This window comes from Lathamus discolor, chromosome 4 (assembly GCF_037157495.1).
Source record: "Lathamus discolor isolate bLatDis1 chromosome 4, bLatDis1.hap1, whole genome shotgun sequence".
NCBI lineage: Eukaryota > Metazoa > Chordata > Aves > Psittaciformes > Psittacidae > Lathamus > Lathamus discolor.
This window is the reverse complement of record NC_088887.1, coordinates 14,759,954-14,776,712: the sequence shown is the minus strand read 5'-3', so window position 1 is coordinate 14,776,712 and position 16,759 is coordinate 14,759,954. Positions and strand designations below refer to the sequence as shown.

At 40.2% G+C, this 16,759-nt stretch overlaps 1 long non-coding RNA gene across 2 annotated transcripts in view; it reads left to right on the top strand.

Moving 5' to 3' along the window:
* Positions 1–16,759, top strand: part of LOC136013079 (uncharacterized) — a 39,398-nt gene that overhangs the window by 5,248 nt on the left and 17,391 nt on the right. For both annotated transcript variants that reach the window (XR_010612135.1, XR_010612136.1), the window contains exon 2: positions 9,184–9,252. This is a non-coding gene — a long non-coding RNA (uncharacterized LOC136013079). The remainder of the gene's footprint in view (positions 1–9,183; positions 9,253–16,759) is intronic.

The window sequence follows — 16,759 nt, the reverse complement described above, 5'->3', positions numbered from 1 at the left end:
CTTGAAATTTAAAATACTAATTTACTAACATAACTTTTAAATGCATAATAATCAAGTTGTAGTCCATTGTCTGTTCTCACCCCAACCAAAGTGCCAACTCCACTACATATCAATGTTGTGCATGATTTTACATGCTAGAGACTTGCATTTTGAAATACTTCAGCTTCTGGATAGCAAGGAGAATAACTTTGAACCTGTACCTACTCACTGTCTCGTAAGAGAAGATTCAACACATAAGGGACTCCTTCGATCATTGATCTAAATTACCGTTGAGTGCATTCACACACACATTATCCTTTTCTGCTCATGTCTTTGCCACTTCTTTATTGCTGTCATTTTTCTTTAATTTTGTCTTCCTGTCCTTTGTCTGTTTGCTCAGTATTTCTGTGCCTTCTCTGTAGTTTTGCATTCTTTTCAGTTACTTCTGAAATCTTCATTGCTTCATTTCTTTCAATGAACTGTAGAGTCTGCCATGTTTTAATCCAAGAAGAGACACTATTTCCTGAAACAATGCAGACCACTTTTTAAAGATCTCTTTTGCAACTAGCTCATGTTCGCACACAGTAAGAGTGTTTTCCCCACTGCACAATCTGAGTTTTATCTCTCCATGTGCAACATGAAAGGGCTTTTTTTCTTTGTTCACTGTGCATAGATGCATATTTTGTTTCTCTTTAGGTAGTTTCAGTTCTTTAACTGCAGGCTTCGCCAAATGTTTTCAAGTGTAATGACCCGTGTCCAAGCATAGTGTACTGCTTAAGGTTTATTTCCTTGTCAAGATTTTCAGTAACCTTTCATGCTATCTTACATCAACTCATTCCAGTAGTATTTTGCAGATATCTCTTTTTAGCCTTCAACTGTTTTCTTTTTCCTGTTCCATAAATCTGCATGTTTACTAACCAGGGCCATCAGCTTCTGTCAATCTCTTTTAATTCTGTTCTTTATTAATTTCTTAATTGTTAATTGTTTCATAATTTTATTAATCTTAGTAAAAATCTCCTAGCATTTTTTTTTCTCAGGTCTTGACTTCTAATGATGTTAGTGTTTGACCTCAGATTATGGTTTCCTAAGAACTTTAATTCAGCAGGACTTCATACTTTTTGAAAAGGCTTCACAAGTTTCTTCCTCAAATTTATTTCTCTCCTGGTGTTCTCAGGTGAAATTTTTCAGTTTCTAAAATAATTATTTCTAAGCGAGCATTATATTCAAATTTTATGTTAAGAAAAGACTTTTTTTTTAGTGTGTCAGGTCTTTTTACCTGACTTCATATGAAGGCAAACCTCTTACATTAATTTCAGCCTGCTATACTTCCTAGATTGTGCAGGTCCATATTCCCTTCAGTCTTCATCTTTCTCTTTTCTGTTCTTGGATTTGTTCTTCTGCTCATTCCTTATAACAGATGTACCCTGACAGGGTCTGTAGGGACTGAGGGTCACCACTTACAGCTGCTAGGTGTCTGGTAATACGGGAAGGAGGTAGCTCTGCCTGCTGTTTTAGGGTCTCATTATAGTTATCTAGACTTTTTTTCCTGACAGTGAGCTTCCCAAGGAAGAGCAAAAGATTTTTACATTAAAGAAAGTTACTGGGTTTTTAGACTAAACTTGTTGGTTTAACTTTTTAAGGAGAGAAAGCCAAATAAGCCAGGTTAGGCAGAAAAGGAAAGTAAAAGCTTTATAACTATGTTTTTCCCCAACCTCAGTGTCCCTGCAGAAAGGTTTGTGTTTCCAGGCTGGATTTTGGCCAGCTTTGAGTTGTAGCAAACCCTACATGGCTTCTACTGGGGGAACAAGAAGCTCTTTCTAAAAGCAGGCTTTTTTTTTTCTTTTGTACCTTGTTCTCCCAAGTTTTCTACATTTCATCATCATTCTCCCTGCACTTACTCTCTTCTTCCAGCACTTGCAGGAGGTTCAGTGTTATTTTTTCCCCCCAGAAAGGTCCACCTGACCCACTTGTTCTGTTGGTCTTAAAATAACAATATATACAAATTTAGAACAGGCAAAACAGAGAGACAATTAGTGCAATACTCAACACACAGGTGACAAAATAATTGCAAAAGTTCATAGAATTGTAGAATGGTTGTGGTTGAAAAGGACCTTAAGATCATCTAGTTCCAACCCCCCTACCATGGGCAGGAACGCAGAAGCTTGTCTCTCTCAGGTTGCCAGAATCCATGAGTGACAGCAGTAGCCCTCTTAAACCAGCTTTCCCAGTCTCTTAAGACCAGTTAACTATACAACCACATCAACTGTGATTTGCTTGCAGTTTTCATAGTAATTGAAAGCGTGGATTTGTTCTGCAGCTGCATAGTTTGGTTGCTGAGGTAAACAAAAACCTTTTCTGTATTTTCCTTTCTCATCTTCTGGTATCTTAAAAGCTTATTTATGCATCTTTCATAGTTGTGAAACCCACTAGATCCCTGGTTTAAGCAGTGTGGGATCCAGTAAAAGGTATTTTTGTTTGGTCATGTCCACCACGTGGCTGCACAGAGGTACCACGGACCAAAGTGTAAAAGGCAGGAATGTACTCAGGGCAAAGCTTTGAACTGTCCCCTTTACCAACAACAGGGACCTCAATTAGCATAATCTTCTTGTGAAAACACATGGGCCCATTTTAAGGCATGATGCCTGCTGACTTCAGCTTTAGGGATAACTGTACCTAAAATTCATAAAGTGTCCCTGCTCCTGTGCAGACAATACTCATCTTTTGTGGCTGAATGCAAGCAATCTCCAAAATAGAAACCATCTATCTAGTTGCTCTATCATGCTACACTTGGAGTGCTGTCTACAGTTCTGGTGTCCTCAACATAAGAAGGACATGGAACTCTTGGAACGAGTCCAGAGGAGGGCCACGAGGATGATCAGGGGACTGGAGCACCTCCCGTATGAAGACAGGCTGAGGAAGTTGCGGCTGTTCAACCTGGAGAAGAGAAGGCTGCGTGGAGACCTCATAGCAGCCTTCCAGTGCCTGAAGGGGAGCTATAGGGATGCTGGGGAGGGACTCTTCATCAGGGACTGTAGCGATAGGACAAGGGGAAATGGGTTCAGATGGGGAAGTTCAGGTTAGATACAAGGAAAAAGTTTTTTACTGTGATGGTGGTGAGGCACTGGAATGGGTTGCCCAGGGAGGCTGTGAATGCTCCATCCCTGGCGGTGTTCAAGGCCAGGTTAGCTGCAGTCTTGTGTAGCATGGTCTAGTGTGAGGCGTCCCTGCCCATGGCAGCGGGTTGGAACTTGATGATCTTGCGGTCCTTTCCAACCCAAACCATTATGTGATTCTATGATTAGCTCTCCCTAAACAAAATATTAATGCGGATATGTAACTTCTAGAATGAAGTGATCTCTGCAGTTAGTTAGTGTGGAGCATATGTACAGTTTGTACATGTCTGTCTAAATTCACTGATAGTCACTGAGGTTACAACTTCCCCTTTATGTCTTTTGAAAATGGCATAAAGCTTCTAAGACACTTTGGTATTTTAGAAATTTTTACTCAGGAGTTTTTTTGTCTGTTTGTATTAAAGCAATTTTTTTTCTTTTGTCCCATTATTCCCTGATTTGGGTTGGTTTGGTGGTGGATTTTTCTTTTTTAAAATGGAGATTTTACTGAATGTTAAAGCAAAGAAGAAAAGTGAAAAACTCCACAGCTAGGAATTTGTGATTTTTGTTAAATATTAATATTGAAGTTATTTTGCAGAGCTTTGATTTTGAGGATGCTGTGTTTTTCTTCAAAGACAAAGATGATGCAACTTCTTAAAAGATAAAAAAAAATTAGGAGATAATATAAAATGAAATTGGTAATGGGACAAAGCAGCTCTGTGGGTAACTGCTGCATTTTGTGTTACAGCGTGTACTGCAGATATATTTGGGTTTCTCAGGTACAGGTGCTTTTTAACTGCTGTATTCTGATGATGGTTTTGATAAATGTTTTATTGACATAAATTTGATGAACAAATAAGAAATCTAAACATATTAAAAATTTCTTTGGATGTGCTGTACATAAAGCAATTTGTGTCTTTAAATGTGGTGATCAACTTCTGTGGAGGAGAATCTGTATCTTCCTTCCAAACACTCCTCCAGGGGGTTCCTGCTGCAAAATTGATGAAATTATACAGAGATAAGACACTTCCAAATAGTCAATAGAAACTGTTCCTGCACAGGCAGAAAAGGTCACAGAGGACAAAGAGCCTTTGTAGTAGGTGTTTTTAATGCAGTTTAAAGTAATGCAGTTGCAATGGATCATGCATGTGGCACAGTGGTCACATTAAGACCATGGGTCAGCTGGATTATCAGAGCCAAGCAGGTTCAGGCATCCTGCCTAACATAACTGAGGATGTCATTCCAAGGGTCTTTGTAACAGAAGCTCTCACTGTCCATCTGGTTTAAGAGATTTAATCCTCTCTTCCCAGTGAGCACTAATCTATGCCAAGATCTCAAAAATAAATTAGGTTTTTAATAAAGCCTCTTCCTATTCATGTCTGTGTAACCATTTTCAGGTGTACTGCCATAATCTGAGCAATAGGTTCTCGAAAGAATTTGGGGGATTATTGGGCATGTAGCAATGGATTTTTAAATTCCAGGAGGATTGGGAATTGAAAACAGACATGACTTGATTTTTCAAAAGGAGAGCTGTGAAATCTGTTACAGAACACCTGATCAACAGGACTCCATGGATGAAGTGCTCTATAGACACATAGGAAGAGCCTCACGCTTGCAGGCCCTTATCCTTATGGGGGGGACTTCAACCACCCTGATATCATATTTGAAAAATCATGGCAGTCAGGTGAAGTTCCCGATGACTGGAAAAAGGGAAATATAACCCCCGTTTTCGAGAAGGAGAGAATGGATGACCCAGGGAGCTACAGACCAGTCAGTCTCACCTCTGTGCCTGGCAAAATCTTGGAGCACATTCTCCTGGAAGGCATGCTAAGGCACATGAAAAACAACAAGGTGCTGGGTGACAGCCAGCATGGCTTCACTAAAGGGAAATCCTCCCTGACCAATTTGGTGGCCTTCTATGATGGGGCTACAGAACTAATGGACAGGGGTAGAGCAGTTGATGTCATCTACCTGGACTTGTCCCACACGACATCCTTGTCTCTGAATTGGAGAGACATCAATTTGATAGGTGGACCACTCAGTGGACTAAGAACTGGCTGGATGGCTGCATGCCAAGAGTTGTGGTCAATGGCTCAGTGTCCAGCTGGAGACCAGTAATGAGTGGTGTCCCTCAGAGTTTGGTGTTGGGACTGGTATTGTTTAACATCTTTGTCGGTGCCATGGACAGTGGGATTGAGTGTGCCCTCAGCAAGTTTGCCGATGACACCAAGCTGTGTGGTTCGGTTGATACGCTGGAGGGAAGGGATGCCATCCAGAGGGACCTTGAAACGCTTGTGAAGTGGGCTGATGCCAACCTGATGAAATTCAACCATGCCAAGTGCAGGGTCCTATACCTGGGTAGGAGCAATCCCAGGCACAGCTACGGATTGGGCAAAGAAGAGATTCAGAGCAGCCCTGCGGAGAAGGACTTGAGGATGAGCAGGGGACTGGAGCACCTCCCATATGAAGATAGGCTGAGAAAGTTGGGGTTGTTCAGCCTGGAGAAGAGAAGGCTGCGTGGGGACCTCATAGCAGCCTTCCAGTATCTGAAAGGGTTCTATAAGGTTGCTGGGGAGGGACTCTTCACTGGGGCTGTAGCAACAGGACAAGGGGTGAGTGGTTCAAAGTGAAACAGGGGAAGTTCAGGTTAGATATAACAAAGAAATTCTTTCCTGTTAGGGGGGTGAGGCACTGGAATGGGCTGCCCAATGAAGTTGTGAATACTCCATCCCTGGAGATGTTCAAGGCCGGGTTGGACAGAGCCTTGGGTGGCATGGTTTGGTGTGAGGTGTCCCTGCCCATGGCAGGGGGGTTGGAACTGGATGATCTTAAGGTCCTTTCCAACCCAAACCATTCTATGATTCTAAGTGTTGAACACTTCTCAAAATTCACACAACCCGGTGAGAGCTCATGGATCTGTGAAAACCCGGTGGTAACTATAGGAGATGCCTGCCTCCAGGTTGAATCGCTGGCTACAGTGTGACTCTACAAACCAGTTAATGTAAAGAGAAACCATTTAATGGAATCTTGAGAGGCTGTGCCCTGCTTGATGTAAAACAGTTAAAATGAGATAACTCATTAGAGGGAGCAATGTTTGAAACTGGAGCTGAAAATTACGTGTCTTTTAGCATTTCTTCCCAGTTTGTCTCAGATATTTATCTCTTCCTTTAAAATGATTGCTTTTTGTGAAACATGCTAAAAATTGATATATCAGATATTGGCATTGTTTTCCAAGGGGGAAAATGCCTTCTGCTTAATGCTTGGCATAGAAAGCCCTAAGTTTGCTGCCTGATACTGTAACGCGTACAGTAAACAGTTCTAAAATGTCCTATTGCACAACTGTTTCCTCTCAGCTCTGAACAGTGTTATTTTTAAAACTACATATTGATTTCACTCTTTCCACTTTAAAACTCCCCGGAAATGACCTCCTCTGTCCTGCAAGGACCCCTGTTTGTAAATGGTGGGTCAGTTTCACAGTTAAGTAGAGGTCTTCTGTTGATCCCTGAAGGAGCACTGATGCATTCCTCAGAGACCTAGGGCCAGGATGGGAACCGCTGGTATAATGAGCGCCCTTTGAGAGGAGTACTATGTGAAATAAAAAGAGAGAACCCGCAAAATGTCCTTAAATTTGTATTTCCATCAAGATTTCAGGTGAATCACACAAGTCCCCTGGACTTTGATTACATCTTTGCCGTTCAGTAATAGTTCACTTGGGATACTGCTGACGGAAGCCAGGAGAATAGAAAAAAGTCACACTCACCTTGTTAGAATGATTTCTGTGGAATCCTCCTCCTTTTAGTAAAAAAAAATAAATCACTTTGATGCCTCCATTCAGAAGCTGTCATTGTGGGAAGAAGTCCAAAAGCACCTGGATTCTCAGCTTGGGTGTATTCTCACTCTAAAATATAACCATCCTTGCATGCATATTCCCCCTGTGGTTCCTGGTGAGGATGTTGGGATGCTAACAGAGATGGAGCTTGTCATGAAGAACTAATGCACTTTATACTAGGGCTACTGCAGGACCAGCAATTAGAAGCCACATATATTTTTGCCCACCTCAACTGCAGAGGAAAGTCAGAGCTGCACAGCAAGGAGTAAAAGTAAATTGCATGGGGGAGGGACGCTTAGGGTGACTTAAATATTCCACGGCCATTCAATTTACTAAGCATGTTGGTTTGGTTTTTTTAGATGTGAAGAAAATGTACAAGTATTATTGTTTGAAATGAGGTATTGCAGGGGCAAATGTGCTTTCGTAGAAGGTGGGATGTGTATGTGGTTTCAAAATGAGTATGAGCATCTGCCATTCTGCCTTGCTCTGAATTCTGTCAATTGTGCTGTGAAGCACATCACTACAAAGGTAGTTTCTTCAGAAATAAAGAACTATAGAATTTTTTTCACCTTCATAACACGAGGTATATGATTTCACAGAGATTCAAAGTAATTTCTCCATACGTTCCTTGTAAAATGAAACAATAGAGGGAATTACTGGCAAAATGTTTTCTTGCAGAAGCTTTGAAAAAAATTCAGAATTTCCATTTACAGTAATATTTGTGTACATGCATTGGCTGTATTTACAGTCCAGGATGAATTGAAAAGTCAACCCAAACATTTCTGAGCTAGTCTGTCTGGTATGGTAATGGGCTCTTGCCATGGCAAGTTGCAATGTTCTTTAATAACCCAATGATGTTACATTACAGATTGTAATACTGTACCACCATCTAAGCAGTGTAGATACCTCTATTAAGTTTGCAACCTCGAAAGAGGGATAACATCTAAAGATTAACCAAAGTAAATTAATGGACAGAATACAGTGAAATGCCACTTCTTTTTTATGATTGTCAGAGAACACTTGAAGCGGTTTTAACAAATGTAAGCCCTTGTGAGCAATTTCTCATGCTGAGACATGTTTTTTGCATGTTAAATTAAGTAACAGCATTTTATCTCTGCTATGAGCTTGAATGTATTTAGACTTTAATAACTTATGTTCGTGGGTGTTCAGTCTTACAGGAGGTGTCTAAGTATATTGGCAAAATTGGTTGCTCAGTGTTTTCACCTTTCAGGGATGGAAAGCAGCATATCTCAACACACTCTGAAAGCCCTAAGGCAGAAGTCCTCACCAGATGTAAAGTGACAGGGCTCCAGATTCACAGAATGGTTGCAGTTGGAAGGGACCTCCAGAGGTCATCAGGTCCACCCCACCCTGCTTAAGCAGGGCCACCTAGAACCACCTGCCTAGCGCTGTGTCCAGACAGCTTTTAAGTATCTCCAATTCAGTGTATATGAAGAAGGGATTAGAAACGGTGAAGAAATTGATTTATTCCTATATATAAAGGTCTCTCAAAATTTACACATTGCACTTTCTGTAATTATGATAAATGAGAGTAAGAGAGCATGAAGCTGACTGTTAAAAAGCTAGCATATTTATGTAAGCTTTTAAATACTCAGACTCGCAGGCTGTCGTGGTAAAATGTGAGTGAGTAGTGAGAAACTGAGTGGCAAAATGGATACCTTTAAAAAATTATAAGTCCTTTTAAATCTACTGAATTTGACTGCAGCAGTTTTGGTGATAATGTGTGTGGAGCCTAACAGAAACAGTAGAATGAGGCAGAATTCTCCTTCAGAAATCCCTCTTCATTCTTGTAACAAACTGCTACTACCAGCAGCAGCACTGGGGACATCTTTGTGTTTAGACAGAGCTGGGACATTTTCTGGAACTGAATAGGTTTGGAGGTGACTAGGTGGTTGTTGCTTGCATCTACCTCTAGTTGGTAAAGGTGCTCTGCCAGGACAAATCACCCCAAGAAACGCAGACAGATGCAAGTTGGAAGGAAAATCTAGAGGTTGTCCATTTGAGCCCCTGCTAACTTTCTCCTATGCTAGGCTTCCTGCTGTTAATTCTGTCTTACCTGTTAGTTGTCCCTTTGGCAATGAAGACTGATGTAGGAAACTGACAGGCTAAGAGATGCCCACCCTTCCAGCTGCACTGGGGACCCAATGCTGCAGTAGCGGGTGAGGAGTAAAACAGTAGACACCCTTAGGAAAAAAAGTAATTGTTTTTGCTAATGTTTAACAGATATTTTTCTCTTCAAAGCAGAGTGGAAAACAAACTTTAGAGGAATTCATGTTGCAAACTACTAAACTGTCTACAAGGACAAAATATTTTGTAAGTATAAATCATTAACTTCTCACATTTCCAGTAGTTAAATGGTGGCATGATCCCCATTTGTAGAGGTCTGTTTTGGTTTTGTTTTTTAAGCAGTCCTTTCCTACTTTTTGATTGTCGTGGTTTAAACCGATCCACACAGCTTGTCCACTCACCCCCGCCCCGACCCTCCCCACTCCCAGAGGGATGGGGAGAAGAATCAGGAGAATGTAACTCCCATGGGTTGAGATAAGAACAGCCCAGTAACTAAGGTATAACACAAATCACTACTGCTACCACCAATGATAATATTGATAAGAGAAAATAACAAGAGAATATGATACCACCGCCGAATGAGTTCAACCCCCCCGAAGAGAGAGTGTGCCCTTCCGGGTAACTCCCAGTTACCTCCCTGGGCATGACGTGCTGTGGTATGGAATACCTCTTTGGCTAGCTTGGGTCAGGTGTCCTGTCTCTGCTTCCTCCTGGCCTCCCCTCGTCCCCAGCAGAGCATGAGACTCACAGAGTCCTTGGCCAGAATAAACATTACTTAACAACAATTAAAAACAACCGGTGTTATCAGCTCTCTGCCCAGGCTGGAAGTCAAAACACAGAGCTTGGACCAGTTACTAAGAAGGAGCAAAATGGCTACTGGTAAACCCAGGACAGGTGACTTTCCTGTATCAAAGTAATCTGGTTTGTCCTGTCATTAGATACAATAACTATGGTATTCTTTTGTCACATTCTGAAATATGTATTAGCTGGGTTAGCTTCTGAGATTTAAAAAGTGTTGTGCCAGTGGGTAGCATGCTTGAAGATAATAGCAAATGAATAGTCAAGAAGAATTTAGTTCAATATAGTTTAAAAGATGCCTCACTAAATTGAAAGATGCAGCATATTTAGATGGCAAACAATTATGAGATAGGTAAATGCATATGAAGACAGAATGTGGCTCTAAAGAAACATGCACAAATGACATTCTGACAGGTCTGCTTTAAAATTTGTCTAGCATCAGGTTATTTTTAAATATGAAATTGATCGTTGATGGGTGTTTATATATTTTGAGTGTGTCTAATTTTGAAAGTCAGTGGTTAAAAAAAGTCAAGAAAATTTGAGACAAAATGCGAACAAAGTAAAACTGGTTTGTCTAAATGTGTAGGAGAAAATAAGGATTTCTATTTTTCTCCTAACTCCCAAAATAAGAAAAAAGAGTGAAAACACCTCTAAAGCAATTGCATGTTTTGGGCATAGTGCAGGAATGTAGAAGAATATTGTTATTAGAATGACAAATGGTTGTAGGTGCTATAAGTGTAAGGAAAGAAAAAATTAGGCCTGTAGCCTTTATGAAGGGGGAGATTAAGAGGAGCCATGATGTAGGTGTTTACTGTTCTGGGGAAATGCAGTGACTACAGATGCAATCAAACTGCTGGAGAGTATGTGAGAGTTAAATATGTTGTTCCCTTACAAAGAAAATTACTGATGTGTGAAGCAGAAAATATTTGGAAGCTTTGGAATCTTGAATATGTCAGATAAAGTTTTGGATATAGGAAGAAAGTTGCATACATGGTATTCATCGGTTAGCATGGGCTCCAAAGTTATGTTGGATTGGATGAGTTATTAAACTGTTTTGCTGTCCTTTGGCATGGTACCTCCAGCCCAGATCTTTGAATAGTGCTGTCATAACTTCTGTTTCTTTCATGTTTAGAAAGATGTCTTAATCCACATGGCGCATGTCCTGCCAAATTCTTTGATTCTTCAAACCAACTGAACAGTAGAGTGCTCTAAAGAGTGCTGTCCATCACTTCTGGGAATGAGCTGGCCTCTGTCCGAGTCAGCAGAGCTCTGTTAGTCTCAAGTCTTTCAGTCTCCAGTTCAGTTGCATCAGAGTAGTTGGAGATTGATAATGCCAGTATTGTGCATCATAATGACACTTTAAGTCCTATGAACCATGGAGATTTCACCTGCTATGTCTGACTCCCATCCGGGATCAAATGGTCCACTCCACTGAGAAGCAATATAGCAGCTGCTTATAGCATCTCAGATGAACCCAGCATCCTAGACTTCACACAAGCTGGGAGTCACTGACTTGCATCAGGTTTAGTAGTACTTGGGGTTGATTACTTGCTTTTAATAAATACGGGACAGCTTTCCGTTCATATCAGCTCAGACCTGTCCCTTGCTTTTGGCACTGCCCACGATGACATAATGTCCTGTCTGATGGAGATTGCAAGACAAATAGACCGTTACCAAAACAGTCTGTTTGCCTGGCAGGAATGATTACATCAAACATGTGAATGCCTCCATTTGCAAAGCTCTGTAAGGACTGTGTTCTGTTCTTAGCAGCATTTCGTAAAGCTATAGGAGCTAGTGAGATAATTTGAACTTTGACATCAGGAACATGCAGATGTTATTTTCTCTGCTTGTGCTTTGCAGTGTAGGAAAACACTGTCGTTGCCAACCTAACCCAGGCACTGGCTCATGTTTATTAGCAGATGAGGAACAGCTATTTGAAACCAAACCAAAACAAGGATGAGCTCCTGCTGGTTGGCAAAAGTGCACAAATGGGACCCCTGGCTATATTAAGAAGCAAGAACTGAAGAAATATTATTGCTGTTCTGGCAGCATATTCAGTTTGAGTTAGAACAGGCAATATTAAGTATCAAAGAAGAAAAACTGTGTCTGAAATTTCTAGTATGGCAGAGTAAAATTTCCGGTCTCCTCGTTAATCATAACACACATGAAACATCTTTTGTATATTTTTCACTGATAGAAACCCCAAATGCCAACAAAATTAAACAGAGTACATGCTTAATAAGAATCACTGAGTTCAGTTATAACCAGTGTTTTACAGCTGCAGGCTGGGCAGAGAAGAGTTTCAGAGCAGCCCTGCAGAGAAGGACTTGAGGGTATTGGTCGATGAGAAAATGAACATGAGCCGGCTTCAGTGTGCACTTGCAGCCCAGAAAGCCAACCGTATCCTGGGCTGCATCAAAAGGAGTGTGACCAGCAGGTCGAAGGAGGTGATCCTGCCCCTCTACTCTGCTCTCATGAGACCTCATGTGGGGTATTGTGTGCAGTTCTGGTGTCCTCAACATGAAAAGGACATGGAACTGTTGGAACAAGTCCAGAGGAGGGCCACAAGGATGATTAGGGGACTGGAGCACCTCCTGTATGAAGACAGGCTGAGGAAGTTGGGGCTGTCCAGCCTGGAGAAGAGAAGGCTGCGTGGAGACCTCATAGCAGCCTTCCAGTGCCTGAAGGGGAGCTATAGGGATGCTGGGGAGGGACTCTTCATCAGGGACTGTAGTGATCATCAGGGACAAGGGGTAACATGTTAAAACTTAAACAGGGGAAGTTTAGATTGGACATAAGGAGGAAGTTCTTTCCTGTAAGGGTGGTGAGGCACTGGAATGGGTTGCCCAAGGAAGTTGTGAATGCTCCATCCCTGGTGTGGTGTTCAAGGCCAGGTTGGACAGAGCCTTGGGTGGGATGGTTTAGTGTGAGGTGTCCCTGCCTATGGTGGGGGGTTGGAACTAAATGATCTTGAGGTCCTTTCCAACCCTAACTATTCTATGATTCTATGATATATTCAGTTATATACATGAATTATCTTGCTTAGAAAGTGTAGCACAATTTAAAACATTTTCTCTGCCTGAAGTTTCCTGTTCTTGCAATGAGAAATATAGTGTAGATGAGCTTTCCAACCAGAGCTGCTGCATAAGAACAGTAATAAAAGACTGTGCACACAAAAATTGAGATGGTGGGATTCTGATCACTTGTGAGCTTCCAGCTGTGTTTAGTTTACCCAAGGGGAAAAGAAAGTGACATCTAATATGTGGTGAAAGAGTACATTTAGTTCAGTGAAGATTGTCTTAGTATTTTGCAGTTTCTGAGTTACATTTGTCATTAGATTGAATGTCTTCTTAATGTGAAGATGTTCCAGAGATAAAACGTAGAATGCCATTCCACTGAGTTACTGTTACTAGTATCTCATTCTTTCTAATGTATACATGTATAAATATTGCTTGCAATCTAAAATGTCTGGAGAGTGAAAAACTGAATTAGCTTACTCTTTATTCATAAACTTAACATATTTTAATTATTTAGTTGGGAAAAAAGTTTAATATGAAAGATGTTCTGAGTCAGTAACCTCTTACTGTGAAGAAGCTACCCAACATTATGCATCTCTGACATTTACTAGCTGATGACATAAAAACTTGCACTGGTTGAAACCTAGGCAGCTAAGTTGAAACGAATAGTAAGACTCAAAATGTTTACAATTATACTGATTGTAACCACTGGAACAGATGAGAAAGATATGTGTTAATTCCTCTTTGACGCAGAGTCTGTAAATTGGGAGTGGGTGTCTGTCTGAAAGATAGAGTTGTAGTTCAGCCATGAGCTGAACTTGATGCAGGAATGGCTGAAATATGTGACATTGCTTCTGTTGTACATAAAGTTAGACCATATTCCCCAAATGGTTGCTTCTGGTTTGAACATCTGTGAGTTTGCAATTTTTGTGCTTTTCTATGTGGATAGAACAGAATGAAGTGATTTTGCACCAGTTTTAGATAACTCCAAGAGTGGTGTGTTTTGATAGTCTCAAATTTATGAAGAGGTGCATATGATAAGTATTTTATTCTAATCTAATCATCCCTTGAAGACTCAGATGATAGTTTTTAGTTAGAAATACCACGCTAGATGTACTGTTCTTGTGTTTGCTATGCCAAAATCATGTGTTTCTATGGCAACAGAGTTAATCTATACTGTTTCAATTGGATGGACCCTGATAAATTTTGCTACCTAAAGTAATCTCAACTGTAGTCCAAGTGACATTAGATTGTATAAAATAAATTGTGTGAGTCTAGTCTTTGTCACTGTTTAACCAAGATGCATTAAAGAATTTGAGTAAGGTAACACAGCATTCCCTATTCGGTACTACATAGTGATGTACAAAACCTGCCTTTTCTAAACCATATTTTCTTAGCTACTGAAGTAACTAACCAATCCGACCTTCTGCCTTTTGTCAGATCACCTGCAATGATGCATTTTGAAACGTAACCTCTCTGAAAATTAAAATCATAGTTAAGCCACTTTGCCACACAGCCTTGCAGGCATTCAGCTAGGAAGATACCCTCACAAGTTTCCTAAGGTTGGCTCACATCCCCCAGGGTCAGAGCCCCTGAGAAAAACAGGGTCTTTTATCCAGCTCCCACAGATGCCCAGACTCATCAAAAGCTTCGACTCAGCCTTGGCTAGTAGTGTGCCAGCAATGCAGATGCATTACAGTTTCACCTTTTAGAAGAATATAGTTTTGAACCAGATAAAGATGCCCATGGATTTTTATGTGTAAAAGAAAAAAACCCCTTCATTTTAGTGCAAGGAAATGCATATCTCATATCATGCATGAGCTATATATTATAGATCTATATGACAGATTTTGTTACATGTAATATATATATTATATATATATATATCTCACATATATCCTCTTTCTGTTCTTTGACATTTAGGTAGTGGTTTCTTAAGGAGTCGTGGGTTTGTTCCCTGTGACATTTCCCTGGCAGTGGAAGCCTTTTTTCCTGTGAAGCTTCCTTCTTCAGATGAACTTGCAATTAGTAAAGACATCTCTGCTCCTGTAGTTATTTCTCATTCCAGACCTGTTCTTGTCCTTCTTCTTCAAAACATGGCTTAAAAGGGAACTTACATCCTTTCAAGTTTCTTTTGTCAAATGACACTGGATGGGTGGCATCAGTTTATTCCATTTTCTTTGTAGGTGGTTTGTTACTTCACTTTTCCTTTAATTCTTCCTATCTGGATGCGTAAAGCAGCAAACACAGTTCCTTTTGTTCATAGCTTATGACACTTGGTTTAGGAATAATGAAAATTTAGGGGCATCACCTCTGTGAAAAGCTTAAGATTCATTTTTTATCTCTACTGGATTCTGGCTTATTGTGGATGAAAAGGACAGCAGACAGGGTAAAAAAGCCCAATTTCCAAACTGAAGTTTATACTCTAATGTAAATATTTGCAAAGCCCTAATTAGTCTTCACATATCTTGTGTGAGAAAGAGGCATTGAAATATATAATAATCCGAGATACAAGCAACTAAAATACTCCTTAGACCTCATTTTAAAGCTGCAGTTCAATCAACACACTCCAGATGGCACACAATGATGATAAAATTATGTATGTACTACTTTGAGGGATGGAATATGCAAACAGAAGTAGCTTGTTAACAGGAAGCCCCTGGAAGCAGCCCCCAGGACTGACAGTCATCTGTTCACTCAGAAAATAAACAAAACTTTCAACACTTTAAAAGACAGAGTTTTGGGGGAAAAGAAAGAACAAACCAACCCCCCCTACTACCCCCCCCCGCCCCCTGCTAATCTCAATTATAATGAGCAAAATACAAATGTTTGAAGAATTATCATCTTTATATGCTAATAAATGTTGAATGGCAGATGTTTTCCAAGCAGATGGATGATTAATTTGGCCCTATATTACAAAGAAATTTAAAGGAGGATATTACTTGACCATAATTAGAAAGTATATACAAATAAGTTCTTACATTATAGACGTGTCACATTACCTTTTTCTGGTTCCAAGTAAAAATTTTCCTTGTGATTAGTCTAATTAAAATGGGTACTGCAAACTGCAAAGGGCAACCTTATCCGACCATTAATGCGCTTAAGTATCAAGAATAATTCCGTAACACATCATACATGCTTGTGCCTACAACACAATATAGAAGACATTTCTCTGATTGCATTTTAGCAACTCATCAAAACCCATATTGCATAACAATTTCACAGACTAAAGCTATAGAACCTGATGAGGTTTGAATTGTGTGATAAAATCTGTATGTCAAGTGAAATGCCGATTTATACAGGATGTATGTTGTGGTTCTGACTTTGTGCTCAATGGGGACTATGTTTTTGAATAATCACACAAATAGCATAAGACAATTTTTTGAACTTCTACAATTTCAGTATTAATGCAGTTACTGACAAAAATCCAGGTATGTTACAGAAACCCCTAAGAGAGCTTGCAGATTGGCCTTCTCTCTTTGCTGGCCAAAAGGCTGCCTTCAGACCTGAAAAATCAGTTTTCCTGAAGCACTGGGCCCCTCTTAAGCTAGGCAAATGGTTAAGTGGTTGTCTAAAAGCAACAGAGAATGGCACTAGTAGAGCAGCTTTTGCTACAGCAACCCTCTGAAGCATTTTCACTTTAGATAGTTTGTTCTATAGTCTAGGTGGTTTTAGATAAATGCCACAGCAATGCTCTTTGTAAATGCACAAATCTAGGTAAGTACTGCATTGTGTGTGGGGGCAAGGTTTATGTTTTGTAGTTCCACACATTGATTCTGATGAACATTTCATGCAAAAGGAGTTTCTGTAGTAAAACATTTCAGAATTCATGAATAGTAATTGAGCCCTTTAGTTCTGCACTAAACTTAAATCCATTATTCTCCATTTAAAGCAGACACATCATGTTGCTCTACAGAACACTGCTCTGTCAATTCAGT